Here is a 23,823-nt window from a genome sequence, read left to right as displayed (position 1 = left end):
CTGGGGGCAGCTGTGCGGAATGAGGTGGTGCGCAGTGACCAGTCACCAGCACGCTCTCTCATGTGACCCTCACGACAGCCCCAAGAGGTAGGTTCTCTCATTGCTACTGTTCCATCTTACAGATGTGGGTATTGAGGCTTAGAAAGGTTAAGGACTCAGATGTTGGATGTGGCAGAGCAGGAGTTTGAACACAAGCAGATCTGACTCTGGAGCTCCACACATCACTGCTACACAATCCTGCTTCCCTCAATGCAGAAGGGGTCCAAGGGAGAGGACATGGCAGCATCTCTCAGCACCTTGACGTTTCCACGTGGGAGTTTGCCTGGGCTTTGTCTCCAGGGGTGGCACCCGCCAGGAAAACAGCTGGCGGGGCAGCTGGTCTGGCCGGGGACCCCACCCAGGGGTTGCAGACAGGACGAGGCAAGCGGTTCTTTAGCTTGGGATCCTCCGAGCGGCCGCCCTGCAGGTTGTGCCGTCACAGCTCCCTGACTCAGAGGCTGCCGGTTTCCTGGTTTGCTGATTTTGCAAAATAAGCAGTCCTGGGTTGCTGCCCGCGTGCCTCTGGGATGCCTGACTTTCCTGGGAGTGGTGGAGGAAGGGTGTTTAAGTCAGTGTGAGAAACACACTGACCAAACTGGCCCACCCCCAGACTGCAAGATACAGTGCAGAGGGAGGATACCTAGGGATGCGCAGCCTGCAGACTCAAGCTCTGCTACCTGGGCTCAGATCCCAGCCCATCACTATGGGTGAGGTGGCCCAGGGCAAATCACTCACCCTCTCTACGCCTGTAGATAAAAACAGGCTCATCCTCATAGAGGTTTTGTAAGAATTAATTGAGCTAATGCATGGAAAGTGCCTAGTACATACCAAGAACTCAGTTAATTTTTACAGTCGTGGGACTGGGTTTTTGATCCCAGCACTCCATCCCTCGCAGGGCAAACACCAGTTTCTACCCTGAACTATAAAAATGGGAAATTTACCCTGTGCCGTTCCCAGCTTCAATTCCCCTCCAGTATCGCCTGCTTCTGTTCACTGTCCAGTGCCTTCAGGTAACTGTTGCTTGTGTTTGTCCAGCATCTACAGTTACTACCAGAAACCAGAAGTCCACACCGTCTGGTTTCACACTCTACCACCCCTGCATGACGCTCAGAGAGCTGAAGCAGTTTGCCCACCGCTTCTCAGCTGTAACACGCTGGAGGTTGCAAGTGGGCCTAGAATCCAGTTCCAGCCCCCTGCTTCTTCTCTCTCCCCTCACACTTATTTGTGGGTCCTAGGAATATTTCCCAAGCGCCAACATTGCACCAGGCACTGTGTCGGTCCTGGTGACACAGCCATGAACGGCTTCCACAAGGTCCCTGTGCTCCAAGGCTCACGTTCTAGCAGCAAAGTCGGATAGTGAGCAAGCAAACACCCCCCGAAATGAGACAGTTGTGGGTGATGACAGGTGCACCAAAGGAAATGAGACGGGACGACGGAAAACACAGTGATAAGGTGGAAGCCACTCTGGTTTGGTGGTCCGGGCGGGTGACATTGGACAAGAAGCAAGAGTGAGGTGAGGGCGGGAGCCGGTGGGCTTCTGGGGAAAAGGCTTTTCCGTGCAGAACAAGAGCAAAGCAGAGCTGGAGGAGGGAGCAAGCCTGGCTCTTGTTCATGGAACACAGGGAGGCCAGTGTGGCTGCAGCTGAGGGAGCTGGAGGAGAACAAGGACATGAGAGCAGGGAGGAGCAGGGCCGCATCGCCCCGTGCCGGTACCTCCTCAGAGCTCATCCCGACCCTGGGCCCCACTCCCTCCACAGCTGTGCCCCAACCCCAAGGACCACTTTTGTAGCATCCAGATGCACGTTTAGAAGCTCAGAGAATCTGTGGCTGGAATCTCTGCACTCCTCTCTCACTCCATCATCGTTATTATTATTATTAGATTGTCATCAGCCCTATTTAACAAGTGAGGAAAGTGACTCAGAGATGCTAAGTGACTTGTCCAGGGTCACACAGCTAGAAAATGGAAGAACTGGGATTTGACCCCAGGCTAGTTTTACCACTGCCCTTCATTGGCTCAGAACGCAGGGCCCTGTGGATCCTAAACACTCCTAAGTCCCAGCTAATACACACTCAGCTTTATGTTTTTGCTATGCCTTCAAGCAGCCGCAGCACACATGCTGGCCCTAGGCTCAAACTATGGCCCGAGAGCCCAATCCTGCCTGCCCTCTTCCTGTCTGGGGAAGTACATTTTTACAGAACAAAGCCACACCCCTTTGTTTACAGATTGCCTTTGGCTGCTTTCCTGCTCCAGTGCAGACCTGAGTAGCTGCCACTGAGACCGTATGGCCCTCAAAGTCTAAAGTATTGACTATCTGGCCCTTTACAGGAAAGGATTGCAGACCCTGAGGCACCTGCTCTCAGCTTCTGTCTGCAGGGGCGTGACTCTGGAAAGACACCTTGATTGCGCAGGGCCCAGCCCAGGGGGCAGCACAAAGTGGGCCTTTAAAGCAGGTGGTTAATTCTTCCCTGGCCTGGAACAAATGCCCCTTCCCTGAGGGGAGACGCCACAGCCCCAGGAGGCCTGGGCACTGCCCCCTCTCTCTCTCAGAGGGGATGTGCTGGCAGAAGCCTCTTCTGCATATGCTGCCAGCAGTTGCCAGACTTACAAATAAAAAGTACAAGACAGGACTTCCCTGGTGGTGCAGTGGTTAAGAATCCACCTGCCAATGCAGGGGACATGGGTTCGAGCCCTTGTCCAGAAAGATCCCACATGCCGCGGAGTAACGAAGCCCGTGTGCCACAGCTACTGAGCCTGTGCTCTAGAGCCCGCGAGCCACAGCTACTGAGCCCGTGTGCTGCAAGTACTGAAGCCCGTGTGCCTAGAGCCCGTGCTGCACAACAAGAGAAGCCACTGCAATGAGAAGCCTGCGCACCGCAACGAAGAGTAGCCCCCACTCGCCGCAACTAGAGAAAACCTGCACGCAGCAACGAAGACCCAACGCAGCCAAAAAAAAAAAAAAAAATGTACAAGACAGCCAGTTAAATTCAAATTTCAGATAAACAACAAATAAGTTTTTATCATAAGTATGTCCCAACTATTACATGGGACATACTTATACTAAAAAGTAACTCTAATATTATTATGCTAAAATTCTGAAGTTATTATACTAAATTCCAAATTTATTATGCCAAAATCTTTAGGATAAGTTATGTCCCCAATATTTCATGGGACATACTTATGTTAAAAATTATTCTAGGGCCTCCCTGGTGGCGCAGTGGTTGAGAGTCCGCCTGCCGATGCAGGGGATACGGGTTCGTGCCCCGGTCTGGGAGGATCCCATATGCCGCGGAGCATCTGGGCCCGTGAGCCATGGCCGCTGGGCCTGCGCGTCCGGAGCCTGTGCTCCGCAACGGGAGAGGCCACAACAGTGAGAGGCCCACATACCGAAAAAAAAAAATATTCTAAAATTATTATACATAATTTCTAAAATTATTGTACTAAATTCTAAATTATTATACTAAAATCTTTAGTATCAGTAAATCCCCAAAATTACTTCTGGAACATTCTTTACTAAAAAAATTTTCTACTAAAATCATGAAATGATTATACTTAATTCCAAATTTATCATGCCAAAAATCTTAGTGTAAGTATATCCCAAATATTTCATGGGACATACTTATGCTTAAAAAATTTATCCATTGTTTATCTGAAATTCCAGTTTAACCAGCTTCTTGTGTTTCATCTGGAAATAGTACAAGGGAGCTAATTTGGAGGCAGCAAGAGGAAGCTCAGACCTGTAGGGACCTCATCACTGCCAGACTTATCCACGGTGGATTGGTTTCCATGGTAGAGCCCGGAATTGTAGCCACAGCAAGTCTCAAAGGCCCTTTCCCAAATGGTTTTAAAGTAGGATATCCTCTCAGTGCCCAAACAAAGGTGAGCTATTTTCCAAGGGAGCATCCCAAAATCTACTTCTGGAATGCAAGGTCTGTAGCTTTAAGGCAGCAGAAACCTTTTAAAAAAATCATCCTTGTTTTGTTTCGTTTGGTGTTTCACAAGCTGAGATCTGGTTTTCCTATGCAAGCCCCTCTGCCCTTGTGTTCCTCTCTCTGGCTCACTCTCTCTGGTTCTCCCTGTCTCACTCTGTTATATTTCTTGCTCGGGGGAACGGAGCAGGAGACAAAATGCCTTTTGACAGGTGACAAGATGGAACGAACATCGTGGAGGGCTTGGGCCCTAATCCGGGTGGCAGAGGGAGAAGCGATGAGGCTTAGAAATGAAACAAAATTGAGATGGAGGCACAGCTGCTGCAAAGGGGACCTGCAACCAGGGATTTCTGCCCTCCTTCAATTTTTAAAATAATTATTAGGGGCATTATTTTCCAAAACGGGGCAACACCGCTGAATCAGCTTCCAAACTGGACTGAGCAGGCAGGGTCCAGCTAGGAACCCGGATTTGTCAGCTGCAATTAGTCATAATGGTAACAGCGGCCTCTCAGGGTGAGGATTGGAGGAAGCATTTGGCCTCAATTCTTTTTTTAAAAAACATTAATTTTATTTATTTTTGGCTGCGTTGGGTCTTCGTTGCTGTGCACGGGCTTTCTCTAGTTGCGGTGAGCGGGGGCTACTCTTTGTTGCGGTGCGCAGGTTTCTCATCATGGTGGCTTCTCTTGTTGCGGAGCATGGGCTCTAGGCATGTGGGCTCAGCAGTTGTGGTTCGTGGGCTTAGTTGCTCCACAGCATCTGGAATCTTCTCGGACCAGGGCTCGAACCTGTGTCCCCTGCATTGGCAGCGGATTCTTAACGACTGTGCCACCAGGGAAGTCCCTTGGCCTCAGTTCTTACTGCACAGAATCGGAGGCTCAGAGAGGCCAAGTGACTTGCACAAGGTCACACAGCCGATATGCGGCAGAGCTAGGAGTGGGGACTGGGAGGGGCAAACCCCCAGCCCCTGCCCTTGTCCACTCTTCTGTCCTACAAAAATCTTGCCTATTTTAACCTTTTATGATCTCCACCTTCTCAGAAATCCTCCAGCTTTTCTAGTTGCCTCTCAGGACTTAGCATCCAGTTTTGCGTGTCTGCAGTGACTCTGGATCTGGCTTTGGGTGGGGCTCATCTAAGGGCTGGGGGAATGAGCAGAAGTACCTCGTGTAAAGGGGTGAGCCAGTGCCAGTCACACGTGAAGCGCGCAGCCCCTGCACTGTGCCATCTGTAAGGCTCATCTTGCTCGCCATTATTGAAAGCACTCAGTGCCAGGAATGGAAGATACCTGTTAGGTGCTCAGTAAGTGGTAGCTTAAAAGTCTCCCCTGGCCTCCCCCTTTGTATCTGCACAGCCAGGCTGGTCTAGGAGACCCATCCATGGACCTCCTGGACATCAGACCCGCCCCCCTACCCGGGACCCGTCCGAATGCTTATGCCTGTGGCACCTCTAAAAGAATACATACCAAGCAAGCATCTCAGGCCCTCCTGGGGCTTTTGGGAGGGTAAAAGGGGCCCCAAGCAGAAGACTCTGGGCCTGCTGCAGGAGTGGGGGGACCACTAAGGGCGGAGCAGACTCAGAGCCATGTGGCCCAGAACCCCAACTCGAGAGACAGTGGGGGTCTCCTCCCACCTTGCCAGCTCCCGGGCCTTCCCAGGAATTGGAGAGCCCCTTACTTTGCCATTCAGAAGAAGGGATCCTGTGCTGACTTTTGAGAAGTAGGTGAGAAGAAAAGGGGACTGTGGTCTGAGCGTCCCCCAGCACCTTTGAAATTGGCTTTGAGCCTTGCTTTTCTCCTCCAATTCTCTTCCAAACCGGCTCTCCACTTTAATCCAGAGAAAAGGGGTGAAAAGCAGCCAGTTGGGGCCAGAAGGGCACTTTTGTACTGAAACCTCCCCTGTCTGGGAGAACCCGGATGCCATTCTGAAATGCAGACTCCAGGGCCCCACCCCAGCCCTTCCCAGGGGGGACTCTAGGAGCTGGTCTGGGACTCTGCATTGTAAGAACCTGCCTTTCCCCATGGTAACACTCAGAGGTGCAAGGCAAGGGCCAGTAACTTTCAAGATATGATCCTCTCCCAACTTAAACACAGTTGAAAATCCCTTCCTGGCTTCTCAGTGCTCCCAGAGGAGGGCCAGCACCTTAGCCGAGCCTGCAGGACAACAATCTCCCCGCTGCTTCATCCTGTCACCACTTGCCTGCCACACTGCCCCCTCCTGGGCTGCATCCCCGCTCCTGACACTGGACCTTTGCTCTGCCCATCTGCACTCTCTATACGCTGACCCCAGGGAAACTTTCCGGGGCCCCTGGTCTAGCTCAGCTTTGAAAGTTCCCCTTCTGGGCCCACGTGCCTCTCCTTCAGCTACTTTTCTCAGTTTGAGGCCGCTGAGGGGAGGCCCTGAAGCTGCCCCATCCAACTCGGCACCCCCGGCCCCAGGCCTGTGGACAAAGCCGGGGTTTGGAGTCCAAGGAGCACTTCCACCCCAGCCCTGGCCGACCGTAGCACAGCAAACCCTGAAACCCGCCTGGGCCTCCATCTCCATGACTGTAAAACAGCGCTAAACCTGCACCTCTCCCAAAGTACTGTTCTGAGGATGACGTGAATGAGTGTGTGTCACACCCTTACCGTGGCGTCCGGTATTCATTCAACAAATATTTCATGAGCACCTACTGTTCGCCGAGCACTGCATCTGCGGAGCTACGTCCAAGAACGAAACCGACAAAGCCACTTCCTGGCTGGAGGACAGTCAGTCCACAGATGGATCTAGAAGAGAATGTTTGGCAGTGGGAAGTGTGGTGTGTTCAGTGGTTCACGATGCAGACACTGCAGCCAAATGCCGGGAGGATGGAGGACCCTCCTCAGGATATCTGGCCTTGCCAAGCCTTGGTTTTCTCACCTGTAAAGTTGATGCGATAAGAGAGTCTGCTTCATGGCATCACGGTGAATGTTAGATGAGTGAATAGGTGTGTATCCCTTGCCTTGTGGTATGTAAGGGTGAACTATTATTATTAGGACAAACAAAGCAGGGAAACACAACTGAGCAGAATGAGAGGGTGCTGTGTGTGCTATTTTAGGTAGAGAGGATGGGAAAAGCTTCTTGGGGGAGGTGATAAGAGGGAAGGACACAGCCCGGTGGATATTTGGGAGGAGACGAGTCTGGTGGCAGAGGGAACAGCTCATCAGAAGCCCCGAACGAGATCACGGTTGTCAGGTGCAAGTCCAAGGCCGTTGCGGCTGGAACTTGGGTATCGAGGCGAGAGCAAGTGATGAGGCTGGAAAAGGGCAGAAGCCAGTGACGCAGGTCACTGCCGGCCTTGCCTCTCGTTCCATGTGGGGTGGGAGCCACTGGAGCTCCTGAGCAGGGGAGTGACAGGCTCTGTTGGTCGCTGCACGAGTGAGGCATGTGGGGTTAGAGCAGAAGCAGAGAGCCAGCTGGGAGGCTGCGGGGTCCAGACGAGAAGTGACGGTGGCTTCGAAAGGGGCCCGGATGACGCAAGGGATGAGAGGTGGTCACATCCTGCATCCGTTCTGAAGATGTGGCCAATAGGAACTACTGACAGATGGGATAGAGCATGTGAAAGTGAGAGGTCGATGGCAGCTCTTAAGATTTTGGTCTAACCAGGTGAAAGCGGAGCCGACTACCTAAATGGGGGCAGGGCACAGAGTGTAACACCGTCCGTGGTAATTATCACTGAATTATTTTAAGAGTTGTGGCAGAGTAATACATATTTGACTCACGCTCCTTCAGGCCCCAAGCTCACTGGGTGGGTTAAGTCAGCCCTCACAAAGGCAAGGGGTTTTAGTCTGAATAAGAAATGTCAAGCAAGGATAAGTTTGGTTCACCCTCTGCAGGAGGGAATCACTTTGTGTCCATACCTATGGAAAACTTGACTTTCTTTTTTTCTTTTTAAATTTTACTTATTTATTTTCATATTTATGTATTTATTTGGTCACTCTGGGTCTTAGTTGCAGCACGCGGGCTCTTTAGTTGCAGCATACGAACTCTTAGTTGCAGCATGCATGTGGGATCTAGTTCCTTGACCAGGGATCGAACCCGGGCCCCCTGCATTGGGAGCGCAGAGTCTTAACCACTGTGCCACCAGGGAAGTCCCAAAACTTGACTTTCTGGACAAACACTGAAAGTTGTCAATTGTCCAAGACAGTATCCCTGGGACTTCCCACTTTGTAAACACCCATTTTAGTATTTCCTCAAGTTGTGCATATTCTAGAGCAATTTGGAAAGCAGCTCCTTCTCCAACCCCATTTATACCGAATACATCCCAAGGACACACCCAAGGGGTGGGTCACTTGGTGTTTGGAATTTTCAGTTTCAATGCCCCCCTCTCTGGATGGTGCTAGTCAAGACCTGAATGTATTTCAGGTGCACACAGGTGTATATACAGGTGCCTGGAAATTCATTAGAATGTTTTACCGTGTCCTCTCCACACCCGGGTTGGCTGAGCTGAAGTTTCCTTGGTAACCATTTCCTAAACCACAGAAGAACGATACAGCATCATTGCCCACAGAAACACACACACACACACACACCAAAGAAACACACACAAAACCACACAAAAAAAGCCTTTCCTGAAGGTAGAGGAATCTTTGTAAATGTAAGGTGAGGCCACGAGGGAGGTGGAAAAGCAGAAAGGAGGTCCTTCCCCCAAGAGGTTGCCCTCGTGGTGTTTCCAGTTAATAAAGTACAGCAGAATGGACTTCTGTGAGTTTCCCTCAAATTGTAGACATTTCTTCTAAAATCCTGACTAGTGATAGTCCATGATAGGCATGGGTGATGGATACTTGATGGGGCCATTATTCATCATCATCATCTTTGATGTCCATCTTCTGCCAGCCAGCCAGCCCCTCACCTGTGTCGGCTCCAAGACACACAGCTACCTGCAAGGGACCTGTTTTTACATTCCCTGCCCTAGATGCATGTCGGGGCAAGAATCTCCCTTCTGTGCTGCAGGTATTCCTCTCAAAACCTTCTCCAACTTCCCAGGCCACTTGGTAGCACAGAAAACCCTCTTCCTAGAATCTCTGCACATCTCGTTCAAGTTCCAAACTCATCTCCTGTCATTTATAATCATTTGGCAAGTTTCATTTAAAAAGAAAATCCATTTAATGAAATATTTCCGTTTAAATACCAGCACATTAGATTTGCAAAAATGTACCCATCTTGAATATATTTAAGCAAAAATCAATAAAGGTTAATAGCATATTGCTGGAGCATCACAATGGCAGAAAGCCAAATAATTCCTTTTATAATTGAACAGTATCACTGGAGTGTGGGTAGAAATCAACAATGACATTTCTACCACATCTTTTCCAATGGTGTGTGAAATTCAGCCATTGGGAATGGCTGTGGTAGCCACATACAATTCAAATTTGACTAATTAGGTGAACTGTGCAATTTTCCATTTTTTAATAGGAAAGGGGGGAAGGCAAGGCAATTTTGAGAGGGTCGAGGCCAGAAGGGGTGGGGGGAAAATCATGTGAAGACAGCAAAGTCTTTAACAACAACATAATTTGAAAAAAGGATTTAATTGGAACCTATTAGGAGACAAGCCAGCTGGTTTGAAGGACAAGATTAAAAATATTTCATTAACGCGCATGTGACTATGGGAATAGACGCCCGAGGAATTTATCATTTTCTCAAGTCACTTACTGCTCAGCACTTTCTCCAAAGGAAAGTGGCTCATAGACCATTAGGCTCAAGAGACTTTAGTTCTTTCTGGTCTCTGTTATTGATTTCCCCCCAGGGCGATGGTTATCTGTGCTTGCCCTTGAACATCAATTTCCACTCTTCCTATGGGCATGTTGTGTGTTCTTGAGGAAACCGCACCTCCTCTGTTCTTAGCCCTGAATTCTGAGTCAAGAGTATCCCACCACCGGCCTCCGGGTGGACCCTGATTGGCTAAAACCGGTTGTCAAGTTCGACCCCCCAGGACACAAGGATTGGTTCAGTGGATGGACACATCACCAAATCCACATCAAGACGATGTGAAGAATGCATGTATTTCCTTGCTCTGTCAGCTGAGAGGGCCTGGAAGCAATGGCACCCCAGTATCAAGAGGCCCACCTAGAGTCTAGATCTTAGTTTCTAACGTCATTCTCAACTAAAAGGAGCCAGGGCTCCTTGGAGAAATCACTGATCCCAGGGCCTGGGTGGGAAATATATAAGATGAGCCTGCAGCTCCTTACAGTGTCAGAAAATAAGGAACTACTAAAAAAAAAAAAAAAAACCACAATAATGCGGGCACGTCAAAGGGACACCAGAGCCTCCCGATGGTCAAAGCTAGAACAATTTGAACAGAAAAGTGAAGTAGTGTTGGATTATAACCCAAAATATAAAATAAAAAGATGTACAGTCCACAGTGATATAAGTAAATGATTGAACAATGAATAAATAAATACATAAAAATAGACATATCTCCCATGCAGAAAAATTCCAAATAATTTCTGTAGATACTTCACCCCCAGTGAGATGGAGCATAATTCCCCCATTTCTTAAGTGTGGGCTGCACCTAGTGATGTCCCTCCAAAGAGCACAGGATGGAAAGGGTGAAAAAAAGAGTAACTTTACAGCAGAGAAACCTGGCAAATATGACCTCAGCCAGGTGATCTAGGTCAACAACAGTGATAAACAACGTTTCTGGTGTGGACCTTTCCTATGATGTGATAAGAAGGGCACTTTACCTGTGGGGTCTTCCTCCCCCAAACTCATGACCCCAGGATATTCATGAGAAAACATCAGACAAATCTGAAATGAGGGACAGTCTGGGGAATATCCGAGCAGTTCTCCTCCAAACTGCCGAAGTCATCAAAAGCAAGGAAAATGAGAATCTATCACAGCCAAGGGAGACACTACGACTAAATGTCATGTGGCGTCCTGGGTGGGATCCTGAACCAGAAAAAGGACATTAGGGAAAAGCTAAGGGAATCTGAATATACTTTGGACTTTAGTTAATAATCATGTATCAACACTGGTTATTAATCATGACACATACTCATCTAAGATGTTAACAATAGAAGAAGCAAGGTGTGGGATGTATGGGAACTCCTGGTACTATTTTTGCAATTTTCTTCTGTAAATCTGAAACTATTCTAAAATTTAAAAAAATATTATTTAAAAAATCTGATATGAAGTGATATTTATAGGGGCTTCTGGAAGAAGAAAGCTCTCTTGTGCTGCATCACGTGTAGAGTGTAAAGATTTGGAATTTAAAACTGAGTGCACCATTTTGCTACCAAAGAGGGAGAGACTGGAGCTGCTGGCAGTTGCTCGGTACAGCCTGGGGACAAACTCACTGCAGAATGAAGAAAGAAGAGGTGGAGAGAAACCAAGTCCTTGGCGATATGCATGAGCTGCTGGATCGAGCCTTGCCTGAAACTAACATTACTCTTGACTTTTCTGATTCTGAGCCAGTGCATAAATCCCTTTATTGTTCGAGTAGGATTTTTGGAAAACTGAAGCATCATGCACTATTTAGAATGGTTCCCCATCTTCTCTGATCTTTGCATGATCCCCAAATTCTGAACTCACCCTCTGTTGGGTTTGGGGTGCAATTTAATCATCAACAAAGTCTGAGCAGTGTATTCTTTGGGGATACTTCCTCACTGTTTCCAAGGGCAGAAAGAGTAAGGTGTATGGGCTGGGGGCTGCAGGGATCCCTGGGCTAATGAGGTCTTCGGAGCTGGTCTTGAGTTCCTACGCAATAATCTCTCTCCCCAGTAAAGAAGCTGTTGCCAGAGGATGATTTCTGGAGGATTCTTTTGTTGGAGCCGAGACTGGAGCTCACTGCTTCTCAGTTTTGTGTGGTTTGTGGCTATGGCTATTTGTTGTTTTACTAAAGGATGGCTGGAGGTGGGGTATGTCTGCTGTTTGGGATTTCATGTCTGCTCTAGACTTCATTGGAAGATCACCCCCTCCTAGCCCTACCCCATCACACACTGTGATGTTTCTGTTTGTTATTGTTTTAATCCTTTTTGTGTAGATTATTTAACCTTGCAGAACTTCAGAAATGAATGCCGTTTGTGTCAATAAACAATCAAATATTTCTAAATTGTCCCTGAATCCCCAGGGAAGGGATCGTCTCTTAATCATCTTTATTTTCCCAGTACTCAAGTCCCCAGTACAATGCGGCAAGTCAACATATGAATGAGTCTGTTACTCTCTGTATACAGACAGGCCAGACACTTGTTGGGGGCAGGACGTGCCCGATTCTGTCTGGGTCCAGCTTCTTCCTTCTCCGTACCCCTCACTGCCTGCCCAATCACCAGCCTTCCAGCATGTTCTTAGAGGGAGGGACTTCTTGCCTGAGTGGCTAGCAACACCCCAGATCCTCCTGACCCCTTTAAGCATAAGCTCTTGTGAAGAGTGGCTAAAAGCATTTGAAATGCCAGGCCCACTAATAGCCAGGATCCGTGCTTTGAACGGGACCCTTTAATCTCCTCCTTCGCTACAAAGGGAATGAAGGATTCTCCTAAGACTGTCAGTCAAACCATTATGGTTTTGTGAAAGGTGTGACCTCAACTTGGAGACACATACCTGCCCTTTTACCTGCTCTTTCATGTTATTTAATTCAGCTGCACCGGATTTCAAGAGATCTTAGCAAAAGTCATCATTACCCCCCAAAACCCTGATGCATAAAATCCTAAACTCTTCAGTTTTCTATTTTCATTTGTTCTGAACGCCACATTACCTCTTGCTTTGACGGAATCCATTCATTCAACAGATCTTTGTTGAGAGTCTCTGTGTGGCAGGCACTGTTCTAGGGCTGGAGCACGGCTATGATGAGACAGGCAAGGTCTGCTTGAACCCAGATGATCTCTTAATGACTGAACTCTGCAAAATGCCTCCCTAATATGCAAGGAGGTAGGACTACTTCAATTCAAATATTTGTCATGGATTTTTTGTAGTTGGATGAGCTAGAGCCAGGGGAGAGCCCTTGTCTTTGGGGCAAGGGCATATAAACCTGGGCAGGTGTATACAGTGGAGTGTGGCATAACGCTAGGGTAAGATGCTAAAGTCAGCGAGAAAGGTGAACATCTTCTAGGGCAAAACGTAGCCTTGAAAATCCCTGAGATCTCCTTAGAGTGCTGGTTCGTGCACCCAGTCCTGTAGGGTAATATGTATATATCAATGTATAATGTGTGTAGACATGTGTTATGTATTGCAAGCAGTAAATATGCAGAATTCATTTCACAAGGTCTTCTGTTACAGCAGAAACACTACATAGAGAGCACTGACATTCCAGAATAGTCTCCGCCAGGCTCGCTGCTGGCTGTTAATTTGGCAGCTGGAGGAGCCCTGTCAAGCCAGGTAGAATCTCACTGCGGCTCCAGCAACTCCCCTTACACGCAGGGTAGAACCAAGGCCCCCAGGACCCTGGGATCTGGCCCCCTTCCCTCTGCTCCCACCAGCCCCCTGCACGTTCCACCCCGCCGCGCTGGCCTCCCTGTGTTTCTGGAACCCATCAGGCCTGCTCTCAGCGTGGGCTTCTGTCCCCTCCGCCTGCACGTCCCAGGGAGCCACAGACTCACCTCCGAAGGTCTCCCCTGACTGTCACCCTGACCGCTGCCCCTAATGCTCACCTCTAGTCCCCTCCCCTGCTTTATTTTTCTCTAGGCAGTTTACTGCTATCAGACACCCCCTGCTTTATTTTAAAATTTTGTTTAATTGTAAGCACCAGGAGGACGAGGTTTCATGACAAGGTTTTGTTTTCTGATGTTTGCCCGGCTCCTAGAAATGTGCTCGGTACTGGCAGGTGGTTAATTGATATTTGCTGAATGAATAAATGAATGAATGAATGAATGAATAGCACCTGTGCCCAGTGGCTTATGCATCAGTCAGTCCGAGTCATTCATTCAAAATGTTGTGCAGACTTACCGGATGCTATGCTTCAATCAAAAGTTTACTTAAAATGGGGACTTCCCTGGTGGCACAACAGTTAAGCCCCTGCATTCCCAAAGCAGGGGCCCCGAGTTCGATCCCTAGTTCGGTCAGGGAACTAGATCCCACATCATGCCGCAACTAAGGAGCCCGCCTGCTGCAGCCAAGACCCAGTGCAACCAAATAAATAAATAAAATAAATATTTTTTAAAATTTACTTAACATGGAGTGGAGGGAGGGTGTCTTCCTGTCCACTCTGTGAGATACAGTTATCGCTGTTTAAGTGAGGAGGCAAGGAAGGTTCAAGGGGGGTAAAGTGGCTTATTTATCTTCTCCTAATCAGCAAGCAGCAGGTGGCCCTGTTCTAGGGGAGCTCAGGACTGTCACCGTTTCTCCTCCCATAAGTGGGCCCTGGGAGGGGAAGGTGTGTTGTGGGCGCCATCAAGAGACAAAGAAGGTACTTGAATGTCCATTTCTCCTGGGTGGTTTGTTGACTGGGAAAATGTTTGTTGTGTGACTAAAGAGACAGAGCCACGCCCTTCCCTTTGGAGCCTCGGCTGCAACACACTGTAGATGAAAGACTTGGAGGGGGAGGGAGATGTGCAGAAGGGAAACAGAGGCAAGATCAGATCTTGCCGATTTCTAGTTTCACGGTATCTCTCAGGCTAGTGGCATCTCTGCCCTAACCACTGTAGAAGTTAGCGAAGAACAACAAGAATTAGCATCGATAGAGAATTTTTTCCACTCCTGACTGTCCGTGAGTTATGAAGCAAAATTCCAGTCCACTGCCGTTTAAATAAGGAAATAGCTCAGATGTAAATGGTAAGTAGCTGTAAGTAGGTAGAGGGACAGAGATAACTGCCTTTCCTCCACCCTAAGAGGCCATCTGGCTTTGAAGATGGAGGAAGGGGCCGTGAGCTAAGGAATGTGGGCAGCTTGGGGTGTAAGAACATTGGAACGAGTGACCTGTCTGGAGTCAAACAGCCCTGAATTCAAATCCTAGTTTCTTCATTAACTAGTTATAGGACTTTGGGTAAGTCATGCTGCCATTCGTCTATCCGCCCACCCATCCATCCATCCATCTATCTACTCAACAAATATTAACTGAACTCCTACTACACACTAGGTATTTGAGAAGCAAAGCCAACAGAATTCCCTGTGTCTGTTTTAAACAATACAGAGACCAAGCCAAACAGAATTGCTTGCTGCAAGAGACATATGCTCCCGAAGATAAGGCTGTCAACTAACTAAACAGCTTCCTTATCAAGAGCTTTTTCTGGGGCTTCCCTTCCCTGGTGGCGCAGTGGTTGAGAGTCTGCCTGCCGATGCAGGGGACACGGGTTCGTGTCCCGGTCCGGGAAGATCCCACATGCTGCGGAGCAGCTGGGCCCGTGAGCCATGGCCACTGAGCCTGCGCGTCCGGAGCCTGTGCTCTGCAGCGGGAGAGGCCACAACAGTGAGAGGCCTGCGTACCGCAAAAAAAAAAAAAAAAAAAAAAAACTTTTTCTGCAAAGGACTTAACATTCAGTGGAACAGTGGCCCTCGATGTCTGTATCCTAATTCCTGGAACCTGTGAATATGTTTCATTTCACTGCAAAAGGGGACGTTGCAGATGTGATGGGGTTAAGGATCTTGAGATGGGGAGATGATCCTGAATTATCCAAGTGGGATTAATGTAACCACAAGGATTCTTATAAGGGAACGAGGGAGGCAGGAGGTGTAGTGTCAGAGTGCAAGAGGAGAACAGCTCCACTGGCCATTGCTGGCTTTGAAGATGGAGGAAGGGGCCACGAGCTAAGGAATGTGGGCAGCTTCTAGAAGCTGGAAAAGGCAAGGAAACGAATTCTTCCCAGAGCCTCCAGAAGGACGGCTCTGTCCACACCTTGATTTTATTTTATTTCAATTTATTTGATTTAAAAAATTTTTGAAAATTAAAAAAATTTTTATTTTACATTGCAGCCTAGTTGATTAACAATGTTGGGTCGGGCTTCCCTGTTGGCGCAGTGGTTGAGAGTCCGCCTGCCGATGCAGGGGACATGGGTTCGTGCCCCGGTCCAGGAAGATCCCACATGCTGCGGAGCGGCTGGGCCCGTGAGCCATGGCCGCTGAGCCTGCATGTCCGGAGCCTGTGCTCCGCAATGGGAGAGACCACAACAGTGAGAGGCCCGCATACCGCAAAAAAAAACAAAAACAAAAACAAAAAACAAAAAAAACAATGTTGGGTCAACACCTTGATTTTAGTGTACTGGGACCCATTTCAGACTTTTGACCACCAGAACTGTAAGAAAATACATGTGTGTTAAGGCACCAAGTTTGTGGTAATTTATTATAGCAGCAGCAGGAAATTAATACAATGTCAGAGGGTAATTATTTTCATTTTTGAGGGTTGTATGTTCTCTTTCGCAACCTCTGCCACTGATGGTAAATGAATGAGCGTGGCCAGATTTGGCCCCTGGGCCATAATATGTCGACTCCTGTCCTAACATATTAAATAGGGAGTAATAATAGTAGAATGTTGTTTTGTGAGCGTGAAATGAAATCATGCATATAAAACTTCTAGTGGTGCCTGAGAAATAGCAAGCACCCAGTAAAGTTTCTTATTATTGTCTTAATCAATATTATGGCAGTGGTTATATGAGGAGGAATGTACTTGATTTTCCCAGGAGTCTGCCCAACAGAACACCACAAGGATAGGCCAAGAATCTTCTATTTGTCAGATATTTCTGATTAAAGCTCTTCACCAGCAGCTCATAGACACCACATAAGGGGAAAAACAGCTTGGGGAGGAAGAAAAAATGAGAAGAATTGTCTTTACCTGAAAATGACAACCTGGAACAGATCCAGTGAAAAACAAACATCTCTAAGTCACAGGATCACCTCGGCTTTGAATGGCATGGGGTTCTCCTGTTACTACCTTCCCATTCCGGCATTGATGTATTTTGTTACTAATTGCTTCTTCAAACCTCATCAATGATCTTTTGCACTTTCTGCAAAGAAATGTTGAAAGCTTTTAATGAAGAAATTAATTATGTACAGTCTTGAATGCAAATTAGACTAATTAATTGTAGCATTGATACCCTCTCCTAGCACAAAATATGAGAACTGGCATTATACATATTTATAAGGTACAGTACATTTTGACAGATGCCTGCAGATTGTGATGAAAAGGTGGTCAAGGTGTCTGAAAGGACACCTTCTCTCTGACAGATGAATGTGGCTGCATTTCGTGAGAAGTTTGGTTTAGTTGTCAACAACAGTGACTTCATAATGTTGAGATATGAAAACTTTGGGCATAAAATGGATTTTCCCCCAAAATGGAAAACTTGAGTGGAGTAGAGATGATTGGAACCAGGACTGAATGTTTCTTAGGAAAATTCATTTAAGTGTTCCTGGTTCCTACTGTTTGATTGTCTAAGAACCATTTCCATCAGGGCTGGATGGCTGAATGGTTGGAATTTGCCTCTTTTCATGTATGAGAATAGAGTTGACATCTGTGTGAGTATCACTTGGCCACTGGGAAACAATGTTCTGCTTCACAGAAGTCTGTGCTAAATAAAGACCCCAGTAGGGGGAAAAATGGTCACAATATTTTGTTGCTTCTCCTATCAAGAAATGGAGTTTATTTGTCCACGCTTTGGATCTTGGCTTGGCTGTGTGACTTGCTTTGGCCAATGGGAGGTTAGCAAACATGATACAAGCAGAAGACTGAAAAGTGCTTCTGCACTGGGTTTGCCATCCCTTGCTCCTGCAGGAGACCTTTCTGCCACCAGGAACACAAGCACACAGAGACAGGCTCAGCCATCTCAGACATGACCCCAGGCATGCGAGTGAGGCCATTCTAGATCAGCCAGCCCCCTGCCGAGCCAACCCAGACCAGAGACAGCCCAGCCAACCAACAGAATCATGAAAAGTTTAAAACACACGTTCGCTGTTTGATACCACTAAGTGTGGAATGATTTGTTACACAGCAAAGGCTAACTGATACAAGTTACCACCAAAATTTCAGAGCACTTTCCTCCTACATTTGGGGGCGGTGGGTATTAAGGACCTTGTTCATGAGTGACTGGTGCTGCTTCCTTGGAAGACTCCACAGATAAAGACCAGTCTTTGGGGAAAGACAGACAATGAAGGAGTAAATCAGTCAATACTTCATTACAAAATGAAGGAAATGAGTTGGACAAAGAGGAATAGAAAACCCTTGGCCTGAGCATGTGTGGCCGACAAGATTGCTGCCTCCCAACAGCCATCTCCTCCCTCCATCTTCTTCCTTTCTGACCAAACCCTTTCAGTCCGTGATAGAGGCTGAAAGTACCAGAGGCCTGTTTGCCAGCTTCCTTTGTGGCCAGGGTGGGCATGTGACCCAGTCCTGTCCAGTGGGACCCCAAGGGAATCTGGCAGGGGTATCCTTGGAAAGGCTTCCCTCCCTAATAAAAAAAGACACATCTCTGAAGGCATGGTCCTTCTGTGGTTGGCAGAATTCCAAAATGGTGTCCCCAAGATTTCCTGCCCAAGTCCCCAGAACTGTGACTATGCTGAGTTATCACTCCTGTGATTATGGCACATTATACAGCAAAAGGGATTTTGAGATGTAATTAAGGCTGCTAATCAGTTGACTATGAGTTCATCAAAAGGGAGATTACCTGGACGAGCTCATTCTAATCACACGAGCCCCTGGAAAGCAGAGAGCTTTCTCTGGCAGGTAGCAGAAGGAGAAGTGAGAGAGATCCAACATGTGAGAAGGACTCATTGAAAGATCATGTTTTGTTGCTGATGGAGGGGCCACCTGGTAAAGACCTGAGAGTGGCCTCTAGGAATTGAGAGCACCCCACCCCTGGCTGACAGCCAGCATGACGGCAAGGATCCAGGCCTCAGTTTGTTGGTGTGTGTTAGGGGCAGGAGGGTTCTCTTTTCTTCAAAGGTACAACCTCAAAAGGCCATAAGTAGCCACAGTAGGAGCTGGGTGGTCACCTCTAAGAGCAGCAGGGAAACAGGGTCATAGGGCTTCACACAGTGATGGGGAGAAAAACAGACCTGAGCTGGAGATAGAGAGGGTTGGGATCCTACACCCTGGCCAAGCCCCCTCCCCAGGCCTGGCAACACCCAGCCATTGGATCTCCCAGATACCACCCCTCCTTTACGTCAGTTCTGTCTTTTGCTTAAGCTCAGTTTGGTGTTGACCTCTTTGGGGGGAAATGTGTTTTATCCAATACAACACCTTCTACTCTAAGAGGTAAGTTACAGATGGTTGGCTTAGTTAGTGACAGCCTCCAGTGTGGCTCAGCTTACACCCCGATCTCTACCTTCTAGCTCCAGTGAGTTTCTCCCAAGGGCAAGCAAATGCCCTATACCATGCCCACTCAAAGTGTGGTTTGAGGTTTTGGCGCCCATTGGAGAAAAGTGGGCTACTTGTCTTTGAGGGATTTAGGGGAGAATGCTGAGAAACCTGTACAGCAGTCGGACTCTGTACCACATCGAAGCCTCCGACCAGCGTCTCGTTTCATTGAACAGAGGATAGACAGATGGTGTGGCTGGTAGCCATGCACGGTAGGACCACATATTGGTCTACAATGTGTTGACAATAAAAAAAAATGATCCTTCACCCCTGGTAGCTTGTGAAGACTGCCCCAGGCTCGGGCATGTCAAGGTTTTCCGGGCAGGTATTATAGTTTGAGGCAATCTTTTGAGTTCAAGTCATAGCTTTCTTTCCTGGAAGAAATGAACGAGTGTCACTAATTCCTTCATTTCCTGTGGGGGAACCTCTCAGACCCCTGTCTTCCTTAGGACTCCCACACCAGATGGAGAGCTCTCCAGTGCAGCCATTTCTGCGCAGCCTTCCTTGGAAGATGACAGAGTAAGAGTGTTAGAAGGAAGGGGTCATCCAGGCAGCATTTCCCGAATTGTGTTCTTTGCCCCCAGGTGGGCCGTGAGAAGGGCGCCAGTGACACAGGAGACACAGCGCAGTGTGTTTCTCTCATGGAAACTGGGGATGGGAATGGTGATGAGGCAAGACCTAGGAAACTGGGACTGGAAAGGACCCAGAAATTACGCAAATGCTCTATTTCAGTTTCCAGGGAACTGAAGTCAGAGATGTCAATCTAAGGCCACGAAGTCAGCCAGGGTCACATCCTTGAGCCTCTGACACTAACTTACCTTATTAGATTACTACAGTGGCTGCTATAACAAAGATCAAACTAACAGTGACCCGGGGCTGGATAGAAGTCAGTTTCCCTTTTGTATCTCAGTGCGGTTGTTCGGGCTGATGCTGTCAGGGGTCCAGGCTCCTTCTCCCTTTGTCATCTTCCATCTTCAATAAGAGGCATCCGTTCCATAGTCTAGCCTGAGGGATGGGGGTGTAACAGGATCAGATTTAAGTTATAGAAAGATGAGCAGCCTGCAGTGGGAGGCAAGGGGGGGCACGCATGGGAACTGGCCACAGAGTCAAAAGTAGAAACGTGTTAACATAGGATCTTGTTAAAATAGGGCCAGACAATAATGAAAACTAATGAAGGGACCCCGTGTAAGATGACAAAGGGCAACTCACTCTGGGCTTGGCTCTCGGGGAAGCAATAGGGAGCGATGCAGACTGTGGCAAACTGGGCCCTGCACACTGTCTGCAGCAGGGCTGCTCGCCTTGGGCCCTCTCGACACTTGGGGCTGCGCAGTCTTCATTCTGGGGAGCTGGCCTGTGCGCGGTGGGATGTTTACCAGCACCCCTGAACTCCACCCAGTAGATGCCAGTGGCACCCTCCCCCCATTTGTAACAAACAAAAATATCTCCAGATGTTGCTAAATGTCCCCTGAAGGGTAAAATCCCACCCAGCTGAGAAACACTGGCCTCTAGGGAGCAGCCATCCCTCCTCAACTCCAGCTACGGATGCCCTGTGGGGATGCAGGCTCAACGTTCCTGAATCTCCCAAGTCTTCAAAACTTCTCACATTTAATGTTGCCAAATAACCCACTTTTTAAAAAAGTGCCAGCCAATACCACGTGAGACAGATGAAAGCCCCATCCCAGGCCCCAGTTTGCAGCCTTGGAGTGAGCCGTCTATGATGACCACCGAGGGGTGGATGGGATCCTTTTTTCCTTTGAGCCTCGATGGGTGGGAAGAATTTATTTATTTATTTATCATTAATTTTTATTGGATATGGTTGCTTTACAATGTTGTGTTAGTTTCTGCTGTACAGCGAAGTGAATCAGCTCTACGTATATATATATATCCCCTCTTGTTTAGATTTCCTTCCCATTTAGGTCACCACAGAGCACTGAGTAGGGTTCCCTGTGCTCTACAGTAGGTTCTCATTAGTTATCTATATTATGCATAGTAGTGCATATAGGTCAGTCCCATTCTCCCAATTCATTCCATCCCATCTTCCCCCCCTTGGTAACCGTAAGTTTTCTCCATCCGTGACTCTATTTCTGCTTTGCGAATAAGTTCATCTGTACCATTTTTCTAGATTCCACATATAAGTGATATTATACGATATTTGTCTTTCTCTTTCTGACTTACTTCACTCTGTATGACAATCTCTAGGTGTGGATGGGTTTCTTTTTTCTTTTTTTTTCTTTTCTTTTTTTTTGGCGGTACACGGGCCTCTCACTGTTGTGGCCTCTCCCGTTGCGGAGCACAGGCTCCGGACGTGCAGGCTCAGTGGCCATGGCTCACGGGCCCAGCCGCTCCGTGCATGTGGGATCTTCCCGGACCGGGCCACAAACCCGTGTCCCCTGCATCGGCAGGCGGACTCTCAACCACTGCGCCACCAGGGAAGCCCATGGATGGGTTTCTTGATGCACTTATTCTTATGTTCCCCAAAGGACCTGTTTTATGGAACCTTCCATTGAATAGCAGCTTGTTCACTATTTGTTGAGTGAGTGAACAGCAGAAGCTGACAGTTTATAATGCTAATCCTGTGTGCCTCCTCTTGACCCCCTACTTTTTATCTGACGTGCAAACCCCTGATCCTTCAGATCACTCCAGAGTTCACTTCTCTCCCCTTCCCGCCCCTTACAGGAATTGAAGAGTTCAAAAATAGATTCATCTGAAGTCACAAACCTGATTCCACACAGCTGTCAGCGCCCTCATTTGAAGCCAGCCCTTCCAGAAACACACAGAAGAGCCACACACGCTCACCCTCCCACCCCCTTTTTCAGAGAAAAAAGCTAGGCCGTGTGTGGGAAAATGCTGTGGGCTTTGCGGTGGTCAGGATGATGAGCTTATGTTGAAAATGCTCTGCTCTGGATGAAAGTAAATAAAACAAAACCTTGTTCTTTAGAATTAACATCAGCGTTTCCTTCCACGCTGCTGACATTTCGGACGGCCCCTGCCCCCTCGCCGACATCGCGTAGGAAAGGCTGCTGGTAACGGACCTCCCACGATTGTGTCTCGTTTGCACACTTCCTCCCCTCCCCTGAGCTTCTCCTAGTTGGATGCTTTTGACAGGCTCCGCGGCCTGTTTAGAGGTTGAGTGAAATGTTGCAGATTCGGGGATTCTGGTCTCTGAAGTCAGTTTCTGGCGAGGCCCCTCCCCGCGCCCCAGCCGCCTCGTGTCCCGGCTGGGATGCAAGTTGACAGCGAGCTCTGGGACCTGCGGGCAGTGGCAGAGGCGAGGCATGCGGGGGACAACACCCTCAAGGGAGGTGATAATACAGACAGGATCCGCTTTGTTCTCTGGGGCTTCCTCTGAGCCGGGCCCGGTGGACACTTGGCGGACGCTTGCTCACGTGATGCTGCCTGCATCCAGAAGGAGCAGGTAGCATTGTGACCACATGCTCCCCTGCAGGGCCCGTCACCGCGCCGCCACCTGCCTGTCTGTGCCGCCTCACCTCCCACTGCTCTGCTGCAGCCACGCTGGCCTGCCTTCGGTGGCTCCCAGGCAGGAGCTGGCAGAGTTCTTCTGTAAAGGGCCACATGGTTGATACGTTCGGCGGCGTGGTTAGTGGCCGCTCTCTTACCGGTACCACTGCAACCTGCGTCCCCAGGAACCCCTCGGTCCTAGGCAAGCGGGGACGGTTGGTCACCCCACTTTGCAGGCCCTCTGGGCTCTGTTGCAGCTGCTCAGCTCTGCCCTTGAAATGCTGCAGCAGCTGGAAAAGAGAGGAAACTGAGGGGGCGTGGCTGTGGGCCCATAAAACTTCATTCATGAAGTCAAGTGGCCAGGCAGAGGGGTTCGCTGCCCCCTGTTCTGAGGCTCCAGCCTCACTCCCACCGCAGGGCCTCCGCACTTGCACGAGTCGCTCTTCCCTCAGATACGCACCCGCGCCTTTGCTCAGCTGTCCCCTCCTCAGAGCCCACGGGTCTCAGGCGCCCGGCTGCCGAGTGTCGGCTGCTAAGAACCGCCAGTTGCCTCCTTCTCCAGAGGGATGCTCTCGAGCTAAGGGCGCCGCCTCGCCTGGGAGTCTGTGCTCTGCCTTTCTGACCATGGCTGCCCCGGAGGGCCCGTGGGTAACTCCAGCACCGCTGCATCCTCATCCCCCTCCCGCCCACATCCCGCATTACTCACTGTCCCGTCCCGTTGTTTCATTGTCTTCGCAGCGCTGCACACCATCCTAAGTGATCTTGGCTGCACGTTCGTTTATTGGTCTGTCGTCTGTCTGCCCCTGGAATGTAGGGACCACGAGGCCAGGCTGCCTTGTTCCTCACCGGGCGGGAGCCATGCCAGGCCCACGGCTGGCTCGCCGTCGGAATCTGTGGTATTAATGGATGCGGTAACAGCTGGGTGAAGCACAAGGGCTCAGAAGACTTAATACGCTTTGCTCAAGGTCACTGCCGGCAGGAAGGAGAGAACTCGGGCCCTGGGCTGGGCTCTGTCACCAGCATCGTGACTTGGGCAAGTCACTTGCCCTCTCTGGACACTGACCACCCCCCAGCCACAGAGGCACGTGTCTGTGTGCAACGCGAGAGGCTGAGACGGCCTTAGCTGAGGGCTTGTGCAAATGTGGAGCTGAATGGTTTGAGGAGATGCCCCCTGCG

This window comes from Mesoplodon bidens (assembly GCF_964165515.1).
Source record: "Mesoplodon bidens genome assembly, chromosome: 15".
In the NCBI taxonomy this organism is placed as follows: Eukaryota; Metazoa; Chordata; class Mammalia; order Artiodactyla; family Ziphiidae; genus Mesoplodon; species Mesoplodon bidens.
This window is presented reverse-complemented; position numbering follows the sequence as displayed.